Raw genomic sequence first — 24,789 nt, forward strand, 5'->3', positions numbered from 1 at the left:
CGCCACCACCCTCTGGTGGAAGGGCCCCGATGGTTAACAGAATCTCCCGATTCTTGGCCAAAATCGCCCATGCGCAATATAATTGCCCCAGAAAGTCGAAAAATCGACTACTTTCACGCAACATTGGATGATAATGACATCCTTGAACGATTTTCATCGTTCCCTCGTGCCCTTCGGGTTATCGCTTACATGCTAAAGTTCGTAGATGACGACTCAAAAATAAAATTAAGGAAATTCACCCAGAATCTAACCAATGCGATACATTAACGCACCTAGAACTCCAAAAGGCAAAGGTCGCACTAATCGCATCCACTCAAATGCGCTACTTCAGCCGCGATATCTCATTATAAAGAGAATCAAAACCCATTGATCCTATCCTTATTCTATCAATGGGAGAGAATAAAAATTCTCCATCACGATTTCAGCCGCCGATGGAAGGAAGAATATATAAAGGACGTTCATAAAAGGTATAGTTGGAAAAGTCCAGAAAAGGCGCCAAAGCTTGGAGATTGTGTCATCATCCATGATGACTGTCTACCCCCCACCGAATGGCGGCTTGGCCGCATAGAAAAACTACACTACGGTTCCGACGGTCATGTACGAGCCGTTGATCTCCGCACTCAAAGCGGTATATTAACAAGACCGCTCGTGAAACTATGTTTTCTACCACACAAAAACGAAACCGCAAATAATGAAAAATCAGCCGATACTACCGTAACGCAAATAAAATAACCAAAAACCCGACGTAACAAACCCGCAAGTATAAAACTCGTTGAAACTAATTCGAAACCTAACGTCATGGTCGATCTACGTGACGACCCTTTCATGCCCCATAACTTGGCACAATCGCCATATACATTTTAATGACACACATTTATAACCACATTACTCCTCCCACACAGATTACAATGGATGTGGATATGCCAGCAGTGCCAACGCGAACGGTGAGGTCAACGATAACCGTGCCACGCCCTGGGGCAACTCCAGCGCCACGAACCCCAGCGGCAACCGCCACTGCAACTGCTCCTCGTAGTGGCACTCGACCACTACCACCGTCCTCAGCACCATCCTCAGCACCTGCGGAACCTCAGCACAGACGATGTCCCCTATGTCGGCGCCCACACCGGCTACAGCTTGCCACGAACCGATCGCAGCAGCCCAGTCGGCACCGAAGGCTAGTTGCCCCTCCAACGTCCAGAACAAGGCGAAATGAAGCGTCCCCGTGGCGCCGGCAGCACTGCACACCACGCCGCTCCACTGGCCCTAGCAGCGTTGTCGCCACGCTTCAGCAACTACAGCGACTGCTAGGCTAATATTCGCCTAGGGGGGCCGGGATGGCTAGATGAGTTAGTTCTCCCTTCTCCACACGGCACTGAACGACCACACGACAACACGATCCACATCTGAAGACACCACACATGCAGACATTCCAAATGAAGACACCACACACTACTACACACGAATATATACCACACATGCAGATATCACACCACAACTCTACACTACCCAACCATCAAAAGCGACCGCTCCTGAGAACGATCTCCCCTTTTTCTTACGTCGATATTGAACCAAGCGAAATTTGTGTATTTTTTTGTAATTGAATATTACCGGTGAAATAACCAGTGTCGAGTTCCAAGGTGAGTGGTGGCTAAATCGAAGTAAGTAAACAGAACGGAATATCTCATTAAATATTGAATTATTTATGTGAAGAAATTTTTTGTATTTCAGTTAGCATTAAAAATAAAACGATTTACAAGTTAAGGATATACATATACATTTTAAAATTTTTTTGATTAAAAAATACTTTATTTATTTTTGGTCGATTACGGTGAGGCGGTTTGCTACCTCCTGTCTATTTCCAATCACGGCATACGATTGACGTATCACATAATTTTCTTTTGTATGTTTGCCAATCCGTGCACGGGTGTAACGATTCGACACCTGGATTACAAGGTTTTTTGCGGTTTGGTAAAAGAGTCAACGAATTCCAATACATGATCGTTGCATTTCGAACTTTTGGAAACTGACCCAAATGGTCTACCATATGAGAATTGAAGTAAATGGTGTTGGCTTAACGTTTTCGTCGTCCGTCTGAAGTTTTATTCAAACACAACTCACACATGAGTTAATATTACTCTTCACGTAACTGCGCATTGGGGGAAACCAGAACAGAATGAATATTCATCTTGTCGTCTTGAAAACGCTCATATAACCTGCCATATCGTGAATTCGTCAAGTATCTGGAACTACCCATAATCAGGGGTGTTGTGGAATCCAGGACAGAATCGCTTAGCTGTCAGAATTGCAAACCAATTATGGTTTTCAATGGTGTCACAGAATCTGTTCGGATTTTCGTCTTTTCGAATATACGCAGAATCAATTTTCGAATCAACTGTTTACTAATGTGACAAAACTTGCAAATGAATACATTTTGAAGCAATCCTATTAAAGTTTTTAATGAGTTCCGAATTAAAGAAAAAGTTAAAGAGATAACATTTATTGAATTTTTTTTTTTTTTTCGGAGGGGGACTCTTCAGAGATATCGTCATTTTTCCGGACGATATGCACGATTCGTATTGGCCGTATGCCCCAACAGGACTTGCGACACAGTACGCCTACGTACTAAACCCTGAACTCCGTCGTCTTTGCTTATCTCGTCGTCTTTGCTTATAACTGCCGTTAGGCATTACATCGTGGAACCAAGCTTAGCCATTCGGCTCTTCATTCACACATTTTCGCTCTAAATCCGATTAATCCTTCTGTTTTCGCTGCGTTGCCTTTCTTTCTTTCTTAACTCGTGCATAGCTATAGCTGCCCACGCTCTCATTCTGTCCCAGACCGCCTTCGATTCGATCATATAAGGCACTATATTCTCCGGTGTCACGCGATCGTTTATCACATTCTCTATTTCTAGTCTTTCTTTTTCATATTTTGGACAGGAAAAGATATGTAAAGCTTTTTCATTGCTGTTGCTGAGCAATTTGTTTCGCCATCATGTCCGTATTTGTATATATATTCTCTATAACATCCATGACTTAAAAACTGTGTAAGGTAAAAGTCAGTTTTCCCGTGTTTCCGTTCTATACATGGTTGTATGCTTCTAATAAGCCTGTGCGTCCATCTCCCCGTAGTTGCTTCGTCCCATCGTTTCTGCCATTCGTTTAGTCTCCTTTGTCTTTCCTGCTTCCTCTCTTCATTCGTTAAGCGAGCGCCAGTGCTTTTCGTTTTGTCGAATACTCGCTTAATTTCCACGGCCATTATGTCTGGTGGCATGAGGCCTGATATGACTCCAGCCGCCTGATGTGATACAGTGCGGTAGGCACATGCAACTCTGATTGCATTCAGTCGTACTATTGATCTCGGCTTTTCTGCGTATGTTTTCCGCTGTAGCGCTATCCCCCAAATGGATGCAGCATACACAAGTATAGACTGACTCACTTTGACCAAGAGGACTCGTCTATTTTGACTTGGTGCACCAATGTTAACCTCGAGCCTATCATCACTTCTAGATATCTCAAAGATTGCTGTGTGGTAATGGTATATCCATCAATATTGAGTGTAGCGACCTCTAGTTTCTTCCTGCTTGTGATTAGTACTGCTTCTGTCTTTTGGCCAGCTAGTTGAAGCTTTGTCACCATAAGCCATTCTTTGATTTTTTCCGCTGCATGATTGCACAGACGCTCTATTTCGTGAATTTCTTTTGCTACCATAGTCACCGCGATGTCATCCGCGTATCCAATTATTTGCACCTGCTTGGGTAGTGGGAGGCGCAGCACTCCATCATATAAGATATTCTACAGCAGCGGGACTAGGACTAGGCCTTGTGGAACTCCATTTATTGAATGAATAAAGACGCTTATTACGTTTATTACGTTTTGTAAATCTAATATCTTTAAATATCCGGATTCTTTTTCCAAAAGCTCAATAATTAAGATATTTCGTGTTTTATACTTATGTTTTCCCCTATAGAAATTAAGATAAATTAATTCGTATTATAATAATAAAATAACTTGATTTCTTAACTTACATTTCAAATCTGTGAGCGCCTATCTTCTTGCTTTGTTTCTGATAGCAAAACCGATAAAATTGGTTTCCGTGACACCCAAAACCGAATTCTGTTTCGAATATCAAACCAATAATATCTGAATTCGTGACACCTACTACTTTTTTTGATCGGTTTCAATTCTAATTCCGACAACTATCAAATTCTAAAACTCCCCTAGACGTCTCAGTTTAAGATATAGTTGGCGCTAACGATGTTCCTAAGCTTCTCGTCCTGTAGTTGAATACTGCTGTGCCAATGAATATCTTGGAGATTTTGAGATCAGCAGTATCTAGCGTGTGGTTCTTCATAAGGTGCGGGACTCAGTGCAACGATATACGCCATATGGGAACATGGTCGATGTAAAATTTCAACATCCGGTTCTTAAATTCTCAACAACTATCGATTAATTCGTGGCATGAGCTCTCGTTTCTCCATGGTAATACGTAGATCGTTGCAATCGGCGATAACTCTAATTTTCTTTCCGTTGACGTAGTATTTGAACCAATCCATGATCGCTAGCGTTTCAAGCTCATAGCTGTGGAAACGTTTTTCGTTGTTCGTAGTGGAGTGACTAAAATATAATATCAGGTGCAGAGTCCACTCTCGGCTTGCAATAAAATGCTTGCTAGGCCGATAGCGCTCGCGTTTGTACGTAGTTCTTGCTTGGTATCGATGCGGTAGTTCACCATTGTTGGTTTCGATGATAACACGGTTTCTAATTCGTTAAATGCTGGTACAATTTATTTTGGGTTGCTTGTTGAATTAGCTATCAGCACTTGTTAATAGCGTATAAATGGATTAGTGTCACAGATAATGCATACAGTATTAAACGCAAGAAGTTTCGAACTTGTACCTCTGAGGGTATTGACGTAGCAATGCTGAAATGGGTATACGCCGCCGGTGGTAAGAATCTTCCTCTGTCTGGACCAATACTGACATAAAAAGCAAAACAATTCGCTGAAGCATTGGGCCACGGAGAATTTGAAGCAAATATAGGTTGGCTTGAAAAATTTAAAAATCGTCACGACATTGTTCAAAAAACATTGTGTGGTGAAAGTGCTGCCGCCAAAAATATGACGAACACGACATCTTTAATGCCGATGAGACGGATTTGTTTTTTAAGTATTTACCAAATAAAAGGATGGCGTTTAAAAATGAGAAGTGCTTTGGGAGGGAAAACAGCAAAGAGAGGATTACTGTTATGGTGGCATGTAATAAGATCGGATTGGAGAAAGTTAAATTGCTTATCATAGAAAAGGTCAAGAATCGAAGACGCTTCAAAGGAATCAAATCTCTAGACGTGGATTATGAATTTAATACGAAAGCATGGATGACAAGCAAGATTTTGAAATGGCTCTTAAAATTGGACCGAAAGTTTGCTTCTCAACAAAGAAATGTTTTGCTCTTTGTTGACAACTGCGCTGCGCACCCTAGGGATGTAGAGGACCAATTGAAAAATAATGAAATTGCTTATTTCCCACCCAACATGACTTCGTTACTTCAGCCAATGGATAATTTATAACATTAAAACGCATTACAGGAAACGCATTTTGACAAATATTTTGTCACAAATGGAGCAGAAAAACCTCCCACGCGCATAAATTTGCTGAATGCCATATGAAACTTAAGCAATGTGTTGGACGTCAATGTAAAATCAAAGACAATTGCAAACTGTTTTAGAAAAGCAGGATTTGTAAAAGTGAGCACCAAAACAAACAACAGTATGCCTCGGCACGAAGAAAACTATCTACACCTATCCCACTTCGCCTTTTTAGAGTTTTCATTTAAAACAGTTGCTAATATTAATGCAACATTTAAAGACTACATCAATTTTGACTGTGATGTCATTACTATAGACAACCCTTCCGACGAAGATATCCTTGAAAGAGTTCAAGAAAGTTTTAGAGCACCTGTTATCTCAGGTAAAGAAACAATAATAAAGAAAATCCTTGGCTAATAATTGTCTGATGAACATTATTATTTCTCTTTTAACATATTCAGATGAATACGAAGAAGAATCTGCGATTATTGTGAAAGCGTTACCCACAAATGGATAACTTTCTTCATCCGTTGAAAGTTTTCGTACCTATTTGGAAATGAAAACGAACGTTCCAAGTACTGTGATTACTTCTCTAAATGTATTAGAAAATTATATTGAAGAAGAAAAGTGGAAAAATTTACTTTATTCCAAAATAACTGACTACTATGATAAAATTCCATAACCTAAATCCTCTTTGGATACCCCCACTACTCATTAGAGCGAGAGGAGAGTTGAGTCCATCACGTGACCCAGTGTCAGATTTTTAAATACATAATTACTATTATAACATCGCTTTCCCAAATAAAAAAAAAAACTTCCTGATAATTCCCAAATGGTTTTACGTCTGTTGCAATTTAAATTTCGCCATTCCCTCAAAAATTCGCCAAGTATACGGTTGAATATGTTTTTAATGATTCTTAATTAACTGTTCGTTCCCAAATTATAAAAACGCTTTCCCGAAATTTCCCAAATTAATTCCCGATTGTTCCATACATTAATTTATGGAAATGATCAATTTATTCGCCAAGTATACGGCGGTCATAGCAAAGTAATTATCTAGGCCCTTAGAATTTATTATAGAGAGTTTCGACTGTATCCCATTGATAGGCTTCCACCATTCTATCAACTCTGTCAATAAATTGTTCTACAGTGACGCTTTCGTTACTGGTTAGATCAAATGTGTGTCGCATATTCCCGTTCGTTGAAATATTGCCCCTTTTTTCAATGTTTGTTGTGACATTGTTGTTTGTTGACGCTGTTCACTGTCGTCGTTCGTTAGAAAATTGTCAGTGTAGTGATTTTGGGTGTTTCGTGTTTGTAATAACTGTACCATAATTTCGCGTAACTTCTTCATCTCTTGTGGAGTCGCCGTCCTCGTTTACGGGCATTCGTTACGCATATTGCAAAAAAACAAAAAAAGACCACACAGCCTAATTATGGTTTTATTATCAATTAATTGTGAAAATAATAATATTATTTGTTGAAGTGAAGGGCACACTGTATGGTCCTTTTGACAATTTCTAGCTAACTCTTGTATTTTGTACCGGAAATTGGTTTTTCTTTGTTCTTGTTTTTTACACTTTTTCAAGCTCTTTACTGATTTGTGATAGAACGCCTCCAATTGCATACCCACTAGTCTCCGTATCCGCGTCTGTTCACCGAAGGCTTTATATTTTGAGGCACGATTATAACGCGTTGACGTCATGTTTAGCATGGAGTGTTTTGCTGATTCATTGCCTATTATGTGGAGCGGTGTGAGTTCCAGCATTACTTCAAGTGCTGCCGTAGGTGACATATTCATTACATCCGACGAGCAAACGTAGAAAAGTCTTAGAAGTTTCGATAGCTAAAGTCCCACCGAAGTCTGCCATGCTTTCTATGCCCATGCAAACGCTACATATGTAACAATCGGTTTTATGAACATAGTATACATTCACTTAGGTTTTGGAGGGAACACTTTTCCGGCCTGCTGAATGGCAGTGAACGCACAACACCAGGAGAAGGAGAACCCGATTCCCCAATCGATAACGATGGAGCAGACGTTCCATTACCCGACCATGAAGAAGTTCGAATAGCAATTACCCGCCTGAAGAACAACAAAGCGGCGGGGGCCGATGGATTACCGGCCGAGCTATTCAAACACGGCGGCGAAGATCTGATAAGAAGCATGCATCAGCTTCTTTTTAAAATATGGTCGGACGAAAGCATGCCCAACGATTGGAATTTAAGTGTGCTCTGGCCAATCCATAAAAAAGGAGACCCCACAATCTGCGCCAACTACCGTGGGACAAGCCTCCTCAACATCGCATGTAGGGTTCTATCGAGCGTATTGTGTGAAAGATTAAAGCCCATCGTCAACAAACTGATTGGACCTTATCAGTGTGGCTTCAAACCTGGCAAATCAACAACCGACCAGATGTTCACCATGCGCCAAATCTTGGAAAAACTCGTGAAAGGAGAATCGACACACACCTTCTCTTCGTCGATTTCAAAGCTGCTTTCGACAGCACGAAAAGGAGCTGCCTTTATGCCACGATGTCTGAATTTGGTATCCCCGCAAAACTAATACGGCTGCGTAAACTGACGTTGAGCAACACGAAAAGCTCCGTCAGGATCGGGAAGGACGACGACATTGACATAGTTCAGCGAATAAAAAACAGCGGCTACGCTGGCTAGATCATGTTGTCCGGATAGACGAAAACACTCCAGCTCTGAAAGTATTTGACGCAGTACCCGCCGGGTAAAGCAGAGGAAGAGGAAAACCTCCACTCTGTTGGAAGGACCAAGTGAAGAAGGACCTGGCTTCGCTTGGAATATCCAATTGGCGCCACGCAGCGAAAAGAAAAAAACGACTGGCGCGCTGTTGTTAACTCGGCTATAATCGCGTAAGCGGTTTCTACGCCAATTAAGAAGAAGAAGAAGTGTACATTCACACTATATTTGGTTTACAGTCACAGCACAGAGTTTGCATATCACGAATGCTTTTATGGCTGTAATCAGAGTTAGTTCCCCTTGCTTATTCCACCGAAGATAGAGAGTGAGGGCTCAATGCCACCGATTCAACTTTTTGGTAGGTAACTCAAGGAACAAATCTCCGCTCTTTTCGTCATAGATAGATAAATAGATAGATTGATAGAGAATTAAATGAGGATTGCACCGCGACTTAGGGTATATTGTGCCCTCTCTTAACTCACAACGTCTCAACTATTGAGGCGATGTGATACCTATTTGGAAACATGGATCCAAGGGCCTTAATCCTGTGCGTCTACCGACTAGCAGGTGTCCTGGAGTTTCAGACTCCAAATCGCAGAGCCAGCAAATTGTACAAGAAGCTAGGCCCATGTTAAATAAGTGCTTTTTGAGCTTGCAATGGCCAGTGTAGAAGGCGACCAGTAGCCTGAGTTTTTCCCTTGTGAGATTGATTACATATTAAAACCTTTTGATGTTGTAACCATTCATTAGCAACTTTGCATGGCGTATGCCTGGGAGTTGTTGCCAATGCCTCTCCCTACCCACTGTTTCATCATTACGGATCAGCTCCTATGGTGTGGGGACCAACTGCTATGAAAGGTTCCAGTCCTACCATGTTGAAGGATGCTGCAGAACGGGCAAGCTCATCAGCCAGTTCATTCTCGGCTATACCTCTGTGACCTGGCACCCAAATATGGTGCACTTGGTTACATTCTGATAGACTATTCAGTCGTTCTATACACTCCTGCACCAATAGTAATGTTATCTCGTTCGAAGAGATCGCTTTGAGTGCCGCTATCGCTTAGTATGGCTATCCGTTATTGCGTTAGTTGCGTTGGAGGTTCGACTCGACTTGTAGCAAATAGCTCTGCTTGGAATATACTTGGCAACCTACATATAGGTATGGATAGTTTTACGCGTGATCCTGCGACCCCTGCGCGAAATTCCGGGGTCGCTCCACTCGGCCTTGCTGCTGAGGGTGATATTAAACTTCCTAGTGAAGTTAAACTTCCTAGTGAAGTAATGCTGTCCCTAGGGAGAAGAGCCAGTGGTATGACGCCATTTAGCTTTTCCATCCGTTGGGAAGAGATTACCTCACTTTTGCTAGTCCCCTCTGTTGTCATTTGGAGCATAGTGTGTTTGGCGACTTGACCAATTACTAGGTGTAGCAGGGTGAGTTTCAGAAAGACTTCAAGTGCCGCTGTCGGACATGTGCGCATAGCTCCCGTTATACAGATGCAGGCGAGTCTTTGCAGCTTCGATAGTTGAAGTCCTACCGACGCCTGTGATACTTTCAGAGCCCAAGCAACCGCTCCATAAGTGATAATTGATATCTTTTTGACATCTAATAATCCTTGGTTTACACCCCCAGGATTTACCAGGCAGTCGATTGCACACCATCAGTACCTTTGTGGCTTTGACCATGGTTGGACCAGTGTGAGTCTCAGGTATTTGACAATATTGGTTATCTCTAGATAACCAGAGACCTCCGCCTCGTAAATGGGGCGATGGTCTTCTTCAAGGGGTTGATGTTTAGTCCGACGCTACTGCACCAACCCTTGGCCAGGCCTAGTCCCCTTTGTACGATATCGCTGAGAGTACCCTAAAATTTTCTTCTGGCTTAGATAATAATGTCGTCCGCATATCCTTGGCGCGGATTCCATTGTTAGTTTGCAACACAAGTAGTTTGTCAACGACGAGGCTCCACAGCAGGCGGGATAGAACTCCTCCCTGGGGCAGCCCCTTGTAGTGCCTGGACGAATACTGGTATCTCCTACTGTGGTCTCAGTTATTCTGGCGCGCAGTACGGCCTCTATCCATCTGCGCACCGGAGCCACCACATTCCTTTTCTCCAGTGCCTTTGCCACGCTCTTGTAAGACGTGTCGTCAAAGGCACCTTCGATGTCTAAGAAGGCGCATAACGTCACCTCTCCAGTTTCCAGCAAGCTCTGTATCTCGGAGGTTAGCTGGTACAGAGCAGTGTTAGTCGATCTGCCTGCTCTGTAAGCATGCTGATTCGCGTGCAGGGGTGACTTTATCCGAGCCTTCGACTTTATTTAGTGGCCCAAGTTTTCTTCCGTACTTTTTAGTAGAAAGAAAGTTGGACTAATCGGTCTAAAGGGTTTAGCCAGTGAGTAGTCCCTCCTTCTCCCTTTCGGTATAAAGATCACCTTTGCTGTCCTCCATGGTTCAGGGATATACGCCAGCACCAGGCTATCTCTCATCAGCTTAACAAGATATGGCAGTAGAATCTGCTCTTCATGTTGCAGAAGTGCTGGAACGATGCCGTCCGCTCCCGGGGACCTGAATTTGGCGAACGAGGCCATAGCCCACCTGACTGAGTCCGCAGTGAACCGTTTTCTTGCGACTACCCAATCTAGGCGAGACGGCTTATGCTCTGCGACAGATATACACTGGTCTTCCTCAACTGTCTCCGGGAAATGCGCTCGCAAGAGTGCGATAGCTCTCTCCTCCGCATTAATCGTATAAGTACCGTCACATTTTTTAATCAGTAGATATCTGTTCGTCTTCCCCCTAGCCAGAGCTTTGTGCAGTCTTGATGCCTCTGGTGTAGAAGAATTTGTGTTTTTGGGAATACGTTTGGGAGGGATTTGCATGACCTTCACCCCTACCTCGAATCTCAAGATCTTGTGGTCTGAAAGTGAAGGTTCTGATGACACCCTCCACTGTGAGACCCTCCCCTTCCTCTGCTTCACCCGGCGGATATTGCGTCCAGTGTTTTCGTCCATTCGGACAACATGACCTAGCCAGCGTAACCGCTATCTTTTAATTCGCTGAAGTATGTCAATGTCGTCATATATCTCATACAGCTCATCGTTCCATCGAATCCGATATTCGCCGTGGCCAACGCGCAAAGGACCATAAATCTTTCGCAGAACTTTTCTCTCGGAAACTCGCAACGTCGACTCATCAGTTGTTGTCATCGTCCAAGCCTCTGCACCATATAGCAGGACGGGAATTATGAGTGACTTAGAGTGTTTGGTTTTTGTTCGTCGAGAGAGGACTTTATTATTATTATTATTACTAATAAAAAATTCAAGGAGAGACTCACCTCGTGCATTCAGTGTTGTGCGCGTTCGCATCACACCCCAGGACCAGTGGCAGTTTGTTAGGAATTCTGAGATACAAAAGTAATCAATATTCCTCCTAACTACTATACAAGCTCGGGGTCTCCCACTGGAGAGGTCTCAGATTACCTTGTTGTAGTCCAAGTTGAGGCCCTTGACATCTCCTCTGTGGACCCATGGCTCCTGTATTAACAGAATGCCCAGGTTATCCGCAGAGAACCTGCTCGCGATTACAGAGGATGCTGACGCCGCGTGATGCAGCTTCACCTGGGCAACCTCAATACCTGCGAGCACTATAAGATCGATTCAATGAGGAACTGGTCCCCATCTGCCCCGTCCCTCGCATTACCATTTAGATCCTGAAGACCTTTTTACTATTCTATATCCCATACATCATCGCAAGGTTATCCCTCATCCACAAAAGAAGATGTGGCAGCGGCACTTTCCCTCTCTGCTGCAGAAGGGCAAAAAAATGCCGTCCGTCCCCTGTAACTTATATTTCGAGAAGGAAGCCTGTTCAGATTTCTGAACAGTTCTTAACGGCTACAATTGTAAATGAGATAAATCTGTATAGAAACGGATCTCATATGTCAAATATTTGTATGCATTATCGCTAACACATAAAAATATAGTCATAAATATAAATATGTACAAATACGCATTTCGGGTATTGTTTATGATACATGGTATAGGGTTGTTTTCAAGTGCACATGCACATTTGTATTCAATTGCCTAAATACATATCCTAAGTCAATATGTTATCTTAAGCAAATATCTTTGTTTGTTAATTGTTGAGTGCATACGTATTGCATATAAATGCATACGTGCCTCATATAAATGTATTATATGTATCTCTATGCGTTGTTTATGTATTGCTTTGTACTGCCTCAACACTGGCGAAGATAAGCCTGTTCAATATATTTGAACAGGCATATTGATTAGAGACTGCAATATTTAATGCACTCGATGTAAAGGAACGGAAATGATCCTAAACTATTAAAAGATAAGAAATAGTGTGTATGCCGTTGAGAACACTTATGTTTAAGATATGTGTACATACTTCGGTATGTACAATAGATTAGTATTAAGATTGGTGTATGTACTCTGCATGTGGTGCATACACAAATTAGGATAAGAAATTTTATAAATAAAGGAGCTCTGGGCAACCAGAGCTGAGTACAATTTTTATAACCGAACCCTTCGCGTTATTATTTAACAATTTGGTGACCCCGTAGTTTTTGAAAGACGCGAGTGCAGTAAAAGTGATAGTTAGTTAAAAAAAAAAATATTTTACTTGAAGTGAAAAAGTGCGTTTTTAAAAAAAAAAAAAATATATATATATATATATATACATATATACATATATATTTTTTAATTATATCATATTATATAATAATATTAAAGTGAGAAGTGAGTGTTGTGTTCATTGGCGGCACATATTTTTCCGGCAATAATCCACATTCTAATCAAGGTAAGAACATTTTGAGTTTTTTTAATTCATTTGTATATATTATTTATTATTATATTATTTTTTTTTTTTTTAATTTTTGGGAAAATGGAGAACCAAATAAAATTAGCAGAAGAACTGCAAAAACTTCATTTTAAGTCCATGAGTATGGATATAAATGAAGATTTAATAAATTTGGAAAAACTCCTGGATAGTTTGGACAAAAAATGGGCAGATTTTCAACGAAACCATATAGAATTGTCCAAAGATCCCAAAAATAAAAAAGAAAATTATTTTAAAAATGACGTAGAAGGTTCGGTAGGCACGCTTTATTTGACAGCGCACGCCAAGTTAAGCGAATTGATCGCTATTATTAAAGAAAATAGTGCTCCCAGGAAAATGGAATGCCTTCCAAATCCTGGTTTAGTTCGCAGGCTTCAATTCTTATTAACAGAATTAGAAAAGAATATTGAAGACTGCGAATTAAACGAAATAGTCTCTCTAGACAGTATAGAGAAAAAACTCGTGATACTGTGCTTGAATTTATTAGCCAGCACGAAAATGATGAGTTAACGAGTAAATTCTATGATTTAAGAAATAGATTTTACAAACTTAAATTAAAATCCATTAGCAAAAAAAATGCTACTAATTTTACGCTGCCTCAAGTAGACATTCCCATCTTTTCAGGAGATTACGCTCAGTGGCAAACTTTTAAAGAATTGTTTGAGCAACTCGTAGTCTCTCAAAATGTTTCAGACACATATAAAATGTGCATTTTAAAAACAAAATTAAGAGGATCGGCTGCAAGTTGTATTGCAAATTTGCCTTCAACCTCGACAAATTTTTCAGTTGCCTGGAACCTTCTTAACGAAAAATTTACAAATAAAAGGTTACTCGCAAATACCTATTTTAAACAAATTTTAGATGCACCAGTAGTGACTGAGACTGCTTTTAGTGTACGAAATTTTCAAGAAAAAATTTCTGAAAGTACACAAGCATTGGAAAGTCTCAGTTTGTCTGCAGATAATTTGTTGCAAGCTTTTTTAAATTATACGCTTGTGCAAAAATTAGACAGCAATTTAAGACTTAGGTATGAAAATTCCCTTAAAAATCCTAAGGAAATACCTAGCTTAAATTCACTACAATCGTTTCTGAATCATGAAGGGAATGCACTAGAAGCAGCACAAGCTTCAAAAACATCACCAAAATTTCAAAATGCAGAATTTAAATGCATAATGGGATGTAATAATTCACACAATATATTTTATTGTTATAAATTTAAAGCTCTGTCTACTCAAGACAAATGGGATGCAGTAATTAAAAACAAATTATGCACCAAATGTCTTAAAACAGGGCACAATATAAAAGATTGTAAAGGCGATAGTTGCCTCACATGTCAAGGAAACCATCATTTATGGCTCCACAAAGACAAATCCGTTAAAGCAAAAAGCGCAGTGATTAAAAATACTAAAAATGCGAAATTAAAAAATGATTCTAAAAATGTCCTGCTAACCACAGCAATTGTTGGTATAAAAGGTCATGATGGAAGAGTAATAAAGGCACGTGCTTTATTAGATAGTGGGTCTCAAGTTCACCTTATAACCAAAGAACTAAAAATAAATTAAAACTTCCTTCCAGAACAGAATCTATGACCATTGAAGGAGTTGGTCAAAACAGAACAAATGCAAATGAAAGAGTTAATCTTCATTTAAAATCATTAACAGATCATTTTGAAGCAAATTTACACACCGTTGTTGTACAAAAGATTGTGTCCAATGTGCCCTCGGAACACATAAAAGTTAAAACAATTCCAGAAAATATAAAGCTGGCCGACCCTTCATTTAATGTTCCGGGTAAGATTGACTTACTTTTAGGTGCGGACATATTTTTTGATTTAATAAAAGAAGAAAAAATAACTGTTGAAAATATGAATTACAAACTCCAGAACAGTGTGTTTGGGTGGTTGATATACGGATCAACCAACATAAACCCCAAATTAGCTCATTGTGGTGTTGTAACACATATAGATAAAAAATTAGATTATCAACGAAAAAAGTTTGGGAAATTAAAATCCCTTGAAAGATATTTTAATAAAACTAAAAAAGAAACACAGTACGAGAAATGCTTTCGTAATAATTTAAAATTTAATGCAGATAGTAAATTTACTGCAGCTTTTCCATTTGAAAAGAAAAATATAAACTTAGGAGATTCTTCTTTACAAACAAAAGGAAGAATAATCTCTCAAGATAGAAAATTTAAAAATATTAAACCACGAAAAAGAAATAAATGCAAAGTTTCTTTTGAAAATATTGAAAGTGGTACATTTGTATTTTTTAAAGAACAAAATATTCCACTATTGCAGTGGAAGAGAGGACGAATTGAAAACGTCATTTTATGCCAAGATTGCAAATGTGGACGTAAGGATAAGCCATGGCACATCGTAAAGAGCGATGCACATTGTTTACCCTTTTCCTACTGAAGAAAAAATATTCAAATAATTAATAAAAAGAGATGCGGTCGACTCGAGCTAAAAAAGAAGAAAAAGAATAACCTTGTATTTATTTTGTTAAATTTACTTATAGTTTTACTATGTTGTAAATGTTTAGATATAATATATTTAAAAAAAATATTTCTGGAGTATTTTTTGAAAAGAGTGCCGGTTGGGTTGACTTGGACAGCGTGGGATAGAATTGTCCACATCGATCTAGTTCAATATTTGGTTGAAAGGCAGCAAATAGCAAATTCACTGAAATATAGATATTTAAAATACTCAACAAGTGAACTCAATGATTCAGCAGCTGCACAACAGCGTTGTTTCGGCGGAATCGTTATTCTCACCGAAAAAGATTATATCATTGCCTTGCAAGCGGCTATGAAGTAACCACCATGGAGCAAACATACAAAGAAGCTATTATCTTCGTAACAACAACTGTTTGCAAGGACTTTATTACTGGCGCACATTTTGAACACATGCCCGACGATACGATCGTTTGTAATATTGGTAATTTCGATTGTGAAATCGACGTCGCATTTTTGAATGCAACGCCAAAGAGAAAATTATTATCAAACTCCGAGTCTATCGTTATACACTATCCAATGGTAATTATTTTGTTTTACTATTATTTTGTTTACCGAAGGACGTCTGGTAAATTTGGACTTCGCGCACGGTCATCCCAGCTTGAGATGTTCAACTCGTTCAGAAATCAAGTGGTGGCACAAATCGAATTGTGGATCAAGGCTGACAAATACAACATAGATTTGCATATGTTGCCGAAAATACTCGACGAAGAGATCACCAGTTTACACTTGGAGAAATTGGGCATACGACCTGAAAAGTCCCGTGATTAAATTCGAAACACTTGGCCTTAGAATGGCATAATATGGTGCATTACGGCATGAATACTGACAACCTAATTATATTAATTGTTGGTGCAGTCATCGTTACACTAGTCCTACAACGCATCTGTAATTCAGCAAGGCACTAAGGCACTCATTTCCGCTAGGAAGATATATCTTACGAAATTAATTATTAATATTAAAAATTTAAATTTTATACAATAAAAATTGAAAATATATTAGAAAAATTATTACGAGTTTGATCCGCAAATCTTGTAAAGAAAAATGTAATTAATATGCCCAAGATTTATAAATACTTGAATTATTTTGAAGTGTAAACACTTCAACGTGGGCAGTATGTTCAGATTTCTGAACAGTTCTTAACGGCCACAATTGTAAATGAGATAAATCTGTATAGAAACGGATCTCATATGTCAAATATTTGTATGCATTATCGCTAACACATAAAAATATAGTCATAAATATAAATATGTACAAATACGCATTTCGGGTATTGTTTATGTTACATGGTATAGGGTTGTTTTCAAGTGCACATGCACATTTGTATTCAATTACCTAAATACATATCCTAAGTCAATATGTTATCTTAAGCAAATATCTTTGTTTGTTAATTGTTGAGTGCATACGTATTGCATATAAATGCATACGTGCCTCATATAAATGTATTATATGTATCTCTATGCGTTGTTTATGTATTGCTTTGTACTGCCTCAACACTGGCGAAGATAAGCCTGTTCAATATATTTGAACAGGCATATTGATTAGAGACTGCAATATTTAATGCACTCGATGTAAAGGAACGGAAATGATCCTAAACTATTAAAAGATAAGAAATAGTGTGTATGCCGTTGAGAACACTTATGTTTAAGATATATGTGTACATACTTCGGTATGTACAATAGATTAGTATTAAGATTGGTGTATGTACTCTGCATGTGGTGCATACACAAATTAGGATAAGAAATTTTATAAATAAAGGAGCTCTGGGCAACCAGAGCTGAGTACAATTTTTATAACCGAACCCTTCGCGTTATTATTTAACAAAGCCTTTGCCCACTTCATTGAGTTGGCAATAATTCCTCGAATCTGTCTTCTTTCTCCTTGAACTGCCTTCAAAAATGCCCTTGCTCTTTCTTCTGAGCTGACAAGAACCTTGTGTAGCCTGGCTGCCTCTAGGATTGAGAAAAGTTCGTTACAGAATTTTCGTAAACTGTTTAGTTTCGGGGGCCAAATTTCTTTGTTATAAGTGTTAGGAAAAGCTTATATTCCATCCAGCTACCAGTATGCTGCGGTTTATTAAATAGCGATTTCGTAAGGTCTGAAAGTGAGTCAAAAAAGCATCTGGAGATTTTCTGAATACTTTCATGAAAAACTGAATTTCTCTCGCGGTGTTACCGTGTTCGTAGAATACTCACCAACACTGGAATGAAGCTTTAAGTAAAAGTTGCGTATGTTAAAAAACTGCAGTCGGTGCTAATAAATCAATACTTTGCTGATAAATAATTCATGTAGATTAAAAAATGTGCGAAAGAGTACAAGTTCGCCCGATTTAACTGACCACAATTTTCCCGATAATAGAAGAAACTGTTGTATTCTCCTGGATCTTTTGCTTGCCTACATGAAGGAGTGAATAAAAATTGCGGGAAAGTAGAAATTGAATTCAAGAGAAACACCTTTAAGTCATACTTGACAGCGTTATTTGTGGAATGAATATGCAGATGCCAAAAGGTATTTCATTGATGTATAGTATATGATAAATTTTTCAATCAAGCCATTCACCTCAGACACGTTTACGATGCTAATTTTAATACCCGTTTTAATCCACACACCTATAAAATGTCATCCACGCTCGAAGATTAGGAAGACTTTTTCCAAATATTTTCATCGCTTTGAGAAAATTTTGCACTTTACCGGTTTCTGTATCTAAGTTCAAATAAAAGAAGAGGATTTTAAGCTGCAGAACTTAATCTATAGTTTGAATCAAAAGATTTGAAAATAAACCCGTTATTTTCCGCTTAATTAATCGACAAATAAATGTTTGAATTAGATGTTTCTACCTTATTAACTGCCAAGTCTTGCTATCTCTGTGTTCATATATTCCGGTATAATCGAGAAAAAAGATTCTAACTGAAGGTATATGTATTAATTAATTTTTATATTATTGATTTTCAACATCAACAAGAGACCTGTTGACATTATATCGTATATACCGGTCAATATGTGAGATATTTAAATGAAATTAGCGAGCGTTCAGCTGTAATAAAAGTTTGCCTTTGTACAAACTTAAAACTTCCTTTTGAATTTACAGCGTATGTATTCGTCAATAAATAAGATGTTTTATCACAATTACGTGGACGTATACATATGTATGTACCCTGCAAGACGGATATTTGTTAGCAAACACGTTAATTACTTGTTTAATTTTAATTATTGCTTTCATTAGCAGTTTGTTACCTTTAACATATAAACATGTTAACATATATGTTACCTATTTGTTAGCCGTAACGAGCATAGCATGGAGGTTGGGGTCATGTGTAGAAGTTCACGCAAGTGAGCAAAGTTCTCTGATCGCCAATCACTTGGGAGTGGCCAGAAACGATTCTTTTACACATGGCTCAAGCAGTTCACGACTTCCGGTCTTTGACCAAGTATCCTCTAGGTAGCCTAAGATCATCCGTTTGAAGGCGAGCTAAAGTGAGAAGGCGAAACATCTCCTACATAGGGTTGGGCGCTGGGTTTGGTACCCGCCTCGTGAAAAGAAACAACAAACCTCGGATAATAATTATGGCACTTGAGAATGGCCAGAAACGATTCTTTTATATAGGGTTCAAGCAGCTCACGACTTCCGGTCTTTAACCAAATATCTTCTGGGTAGTCTAAGAACATCCGTTTGGGAACCGCCACGTAAAAAAACAACCCAATGAAAAGACGCAACACGCCTCGGATGATTTACCTCCCTTTTGATGACGACCATGGCAAACGAAATAAGGACTACGATATTAGGGCTTTAATGGGGAAGGTGCCGCTGCCCAGCTGGTTGATGTCCTCGTGAAAATAAAGGCTGACATCACCGCAGTCCAAGAAATGCGATGGACGGGACAAGGACAGAGACGAGTAGGTCCTTGTGGCATTTACTACAGTGGCCATATAAAGGAGCGCAAGTTTGGTGTGGGATTCGTGGTGGGAGAGAGACTCCGTCGCCGAGTACTACCATTCACTCCGGTGAATGAACGTCTAGCCACAATCCGCATCAAAGCGAAGTTCTTCAACATATCGCTGACTTGCGCCCACGCCCCGACGGAAGAGAAGGACGATGTGACCAAAGATGCCTTCTATGAGCGCTTGGAGCGCGCTTATGAGAGCTGCCCCCGCCACGATGTCAAAATCGTGCTTGGCGACTTTAACGCCAGGGTGGGCAAAGAAGGTGTCTTTGGCACTACGGTCGGTAAATTCGGCCTCCACGACGAAACATCCCCTAATGGGTTGAAGCTGATTGACTTCGCCGGGGCCCGAAATACGGTTATCTGTAGGACTAGATTCCAGCTTAAGAAGATTCATCAAGCCACCTGGCTGTCTCCGGAATGAAAAACCACCAACCAGGTCGATCATGTTGTGATAGACGGAAGACACGTCTCCAGTGTTTTAGATGTGCGCGCTCCGAGGTCCTAACATCGACTCGGACCACTATCTTGTTGCAACCAAGATTCGCACCCGCCTCTGCGCAGCAAAAAACGTCGAGAAGCTGCAATCACAACAGATAGCCGAACGATTTTCTACTCGACTTGCACTCCTGCTCTCTGAGAGCACTCGTCAACAACTCGGTATAAAAACTGTGGGACGGCATTTCAAATTCCTTACGTACAACTGCAACCGAAACCATTTGCTTTCGAAAAATGCAAAAGAACAGCTGGTACGACGAGGAGTGCCGTGTCGCAGCGGAAGGAAAACAGACTGCCTACCTCGCAACGTTACGATCGACCACAACACGTGCGGGATGGGATAGATACCGGGAGTTGAGGAGGGAAGCGAGAGGCATTTGCAGACAGAAAAAAAGGAGGCCGAAATGCGTGAGTACGAAGAGCTTGATAAGCTGGCCGACAGGGGTAATGCTCGAAAATTCTACGAAAAAATGCGGCGGCTTACAGAAGGTTTCAAGACCGGAGCATACTCTTGTAGAACCCCCAAAGGTGATCTAGTCACTGATGCCCAGAGCATAGTTAAATTATGGAGGGAACACTTCTCCAGCCTGCTGAATGGCAGTGAACGCACAACAGCAGGAGAAGAAGAACCCGATTCCCCAATCGATGACGATGGGGCAGACGTTCCATTACCCGACCATGAAGAAGTTTGAATAGCAATTACTCGCCTGAAGAACAACGGCCGAGCTATTCAAACACGGCGGCGAAGAACTGATAAGGAGCATGCATCAGCTTCTTTGTAAAATATGGTCGGACGAAAGCATGCCCAACGATTGGAATTTAAGTGTGCTATGCCCAATCCATGAGAAAGGTGACACCACAATCTGCACCAACTACCGTGGGATTAGCCTCCTTAACATCGAGTATAAGGTCCTATCGAGCGTATTGTGTGAAAGATTAAAGCCCACCGTCAACAAACTGATTGGACCTTATCAGTGTGGCTTCAAACCTGACAAATCAACAACCGATCAGGTTTTCACCATACGCCAAATCTTGGAAAAGACTCGTGAAAGGAGAATCGACACACACCTTCTCTTCGTCGTATTCAAAGCTGCTTTCGACAGCACGAAAAGGAGCTGCCTTTATGCCGCGATGTCTGAATTCGGTATCCCCTCAAAACTAATACGGCTGCGTAAACTGACGTTGAGCAACACGAAAAGCTCCGTCAGGATCGGGAAGGAACTCTCCGAGCCGTTCGATACCAAAGGAGGTTTCAGATAGGGCGACTCCCTATCGTGCGACTTCTTCAACCTGCTGCCGGTAAAAAATAATCCGAGCTGCAGAACTTAATCAAGCAGGTACAATCTTTTATAAGAGTGTACAACTGCTGGCGTATGCCGATGATATTGATATCATCGGCCTCAACACCCGCGCCGTTAGTTTTGCTTTCTCCAGACTGGACGAGAAAGCAAAGCAAATGGGTTTGGCAGTGAACGAGGGCAAGATGAAATATCTCCTGTCATCAAACAAACAGTCGTCGCACTCGCGACTTGGCTCCCACGTCACTGTTGACAGTCATAACTTTGAAGTCGTAGATAATTTCGTCTATCTTGGAACCAGCGTGAACACCACCACCAATGTCAGCCTGGAAATCGAACGCAGGATTTCTCTTGCCAACAGGTGCTACTTCGGACTGAGTAGGCAATTGAGAAGCAAAGTCCTCTCGACGAACAAAAACCAAATTCTATAAGTCACTCATAATTCTCGTCCTGCTGTATGGTGCAGAGGCCTTGACAATGACGACAACTGATGAGTCGACGTTGCGAGTTTTCGAGAGAAAAGTTCTGCGAAAGATTTATGGTCGTTTGCGCGTTGGCCACGGCGAATATCGCATCCGATGGAACGATGAGCTGTATGAGATATATGACGACATTGACATAGTTCAGCGAATTAAAAGACACCGGCTACGCTGGCTAAGTCATGTTGTCCGAATGGACGAAAACACTCCAGTTCTGAAAGTATTCGACGCAGTACCCGCCGGGGGAAGCAGAGGAAGAAGAAGGCCTCCACTCCGTTGGAAGGACCAAGTGGAGAAGGACCTGGCTTCGCTTGGAATATCTAATTGGGCGCGCTGTTGTTAACTCGGCTATAATCGCGTAAGCGGTGTCTACGCCAATTAAGAAGAAGAAGAAGAACGAGCATATCTCTTATACCGATTTTCCTCAACATGTTATTTTTTGTCTTGCATAACCAAATCCTTTTTTTTTTGGTAAAATTCTATAATTTGTTTTATATTTCTATTATGTTTACTTAAATAATTAATTAAAATTAAAGACTACCTTATATAAACACAAATATTCGAGCCTTGGTGCTCAATTGGCGCAGGTAGCGACATTTTGATACAATATCGCAAGACCTTATCTTGTTATCACGTTTCATTGGAGTGTTCAAACCAATAAAACTACTTATCTCCCTTATGCTTTTTGTAGATAGACTTTCAAGGTTTGGTATCTGATGGATTCCAAAAATTCGATGTCTGATTCGTGATTAACTTGAGCACCGTTTACTTGCTTTCTTGGAGTTTGTGGTTACTGCACGTGCTGTTATGGGCGCATTTCATTTTCAAAGTGTGTTCTCCTTACAGCCATGGCCCCGTTATGGTAGCTGTAAGTCTGTATTTAACTTTCCTCGACCTTTGGTTTTAGTTTTGTCATAATTTGGCAATATCTGTTTTCATTGTTCGGTTATATCCTGCCGCAGTTGTACAATAGAACTTAAGAGGCCTTCTCTATGCCCAGTACTTATATTTGGAAGAAACTAGTTAAGTTAGTTAGACGGTAAGATAGAGAGATATCAGACTCCTCAGAGATTACCCCTACCCCTACATCGCAGTTCTCTTTGAACTCTTCGGTATAGATTGAGGGAGTATTATGCTTCTCTACTTAACCTCTTCTCCATTCACGTCTGGAGGGTATTCTCACCTTGAAGTTCAACCTTGGGGGGATATGGTCTGATTTATTTACATCAGTTTCGTGCTGGTTCAGAATTTCGCTATGTCCATAACTCTTCCTATCTCAACCACCAATCTCCTTAACTTCTATAGCAGAAAGTGTTGCCACTTTACGTATTAAAATGTCTACGCGCAATTGGTGCAGGAACATATTTAACTCATCACTCGGACGTGGCTTACACGCCCCGGTAACCCCTGCACACACTGCTGTCTAAAATCCATTTAACTTCCTAATATTATATTCTTTATTAAATGCTGACCAACAAACCAGTGCTTCGTACGTAAGGATTGGTCTATTGGCGGCCGTATATATCCACATTGCAGGTGTTACGCTGTATAAGCTTTTCTAACACGTTTATTAATATTAATTTTCCAATGCAGTTTGGGAAATTGTAGTACCACCGAGTGAGGGAAGTTAAAATTGAGGTAGTTGGATTTTATTCATGAATAGCACCAGTTCAGTCTTACTATGGTTAACATTTAATTCATTTTTCGTGGCCCATATCCCTCTGCTTACATAACTTGTTCCTGTCACTGAACTGTGATGCTATCGGTTAAACCGATTGTATATTGCTTGAGGTGTAATAACTTCTCTGTTATATTTACTACTTCACGTAGGGCAGTTTCTGTTGATCGACGTATGTCAATTGGTCGAGGGAAATGTTAACATTACACGGTGCTTCGAAACACGTCTTTGGTATCGTAACAAATGATGAATAGTGGATTTACGCGTATGAGACAGAAAATAAACAGCAGTCAACTGTATGGATGTTTCAAGATGAGCCGAATTCAACAAAAACTGTTCGCGTACGAAGCACTTCCAAGCAAATGGATATCTTTTTTTTTAGAAAAACCGGACACGTTGCAACTATATCACTGGAAGAACGCAGAACTGCAAATTCTGAGTGGTATACAATCATTTTTTGCCAGTTGTTTTCCATGAAATCAGGGAAACCAACCGTCGAAGACGGATCACTCCTCACCACGAAAATACTAGCTTTCACGCATCGACTGAAACAATATCATTTCCCATATAGTCCTGACTTGGCATCGAATGACTTCTTTTTATTTCCTTTCTTAAAAAGTAAACTAATAGCCTTGACAGACGGCAGCGTTAATCCGGATTAACTGCGCACTTAATCAGATCCAAATTTGTAGGTGACAGACGGCAGCTATGCGAGTTTGAAACTCTCATAAACAGCTCATTGTCCTTTTTATAATATTTTCAATGAAAATTGATAGAAGATAAACATTACGGTTGTTAGCCGACCAATTTTTACCAAATCATTTTTTATTGCAAAAAAATATCAACACATTATTTTTAAAACTGCATCATAACATAGAAGTTTTATTGATATTATATTGAGAATTTGATAAACAGCTGTCAGGGTTGCTTGTATTTCATTCACAATAGATGAAAATTGGCCATTTTTAACAATGTTGCCAACGAAAATCTCACAAACTCTCTAAAATTTTGAGAGTTATTTTTGGATTCAGCAACGGAGTTAGCTGCGGTAACTCCTGAATTAATCCCGAAAAATGCAATTAATCTGGTTTAACGCTGCCCTCTGTCAATGCTATAAGAAGTAAACGTTTTTCGACACCAGAAGAAGGCACTGATCAGAAGGCACTGACCAAAAGTTATACACAAAGGCCTTTGGCACCATCGGGGTATGAATATTACCTCGACTTT

General features: G+C 40.2%; 1 pseudogene; it reads left to right on the forward strand.

Moving 5' to 3' along the window:
• Positions 1-17,298, forward strand: part of LOC126765158 (uncharacterized) — a 44,146-nt pseudogene extending 26,848 nt beyond the window's left edge.
• The last annotated feature ends 7,491 nt before the right edge of the window (positions 17,299-24,789 follow it).

This window comes from Bactrocera neohumeralis, unplaced genomic scaffold, assembly GCF_024586455.1.
Source record: "Bactrocera neohumeralis isolate Rockhampton unplaced genomic scaffold, APGP_CSIRO_Bneo_wtdbg2-racon-allhic-juicebox.fasta_v2 cluster10, whole genome shotgun sequence".
Taxonomy (NCBI): Eukaryota; Metazoa; Arthropoda; class Insecta; order Diptera; family Tephritidae; genus Bactrocera; species Bactrocera neohumeralis.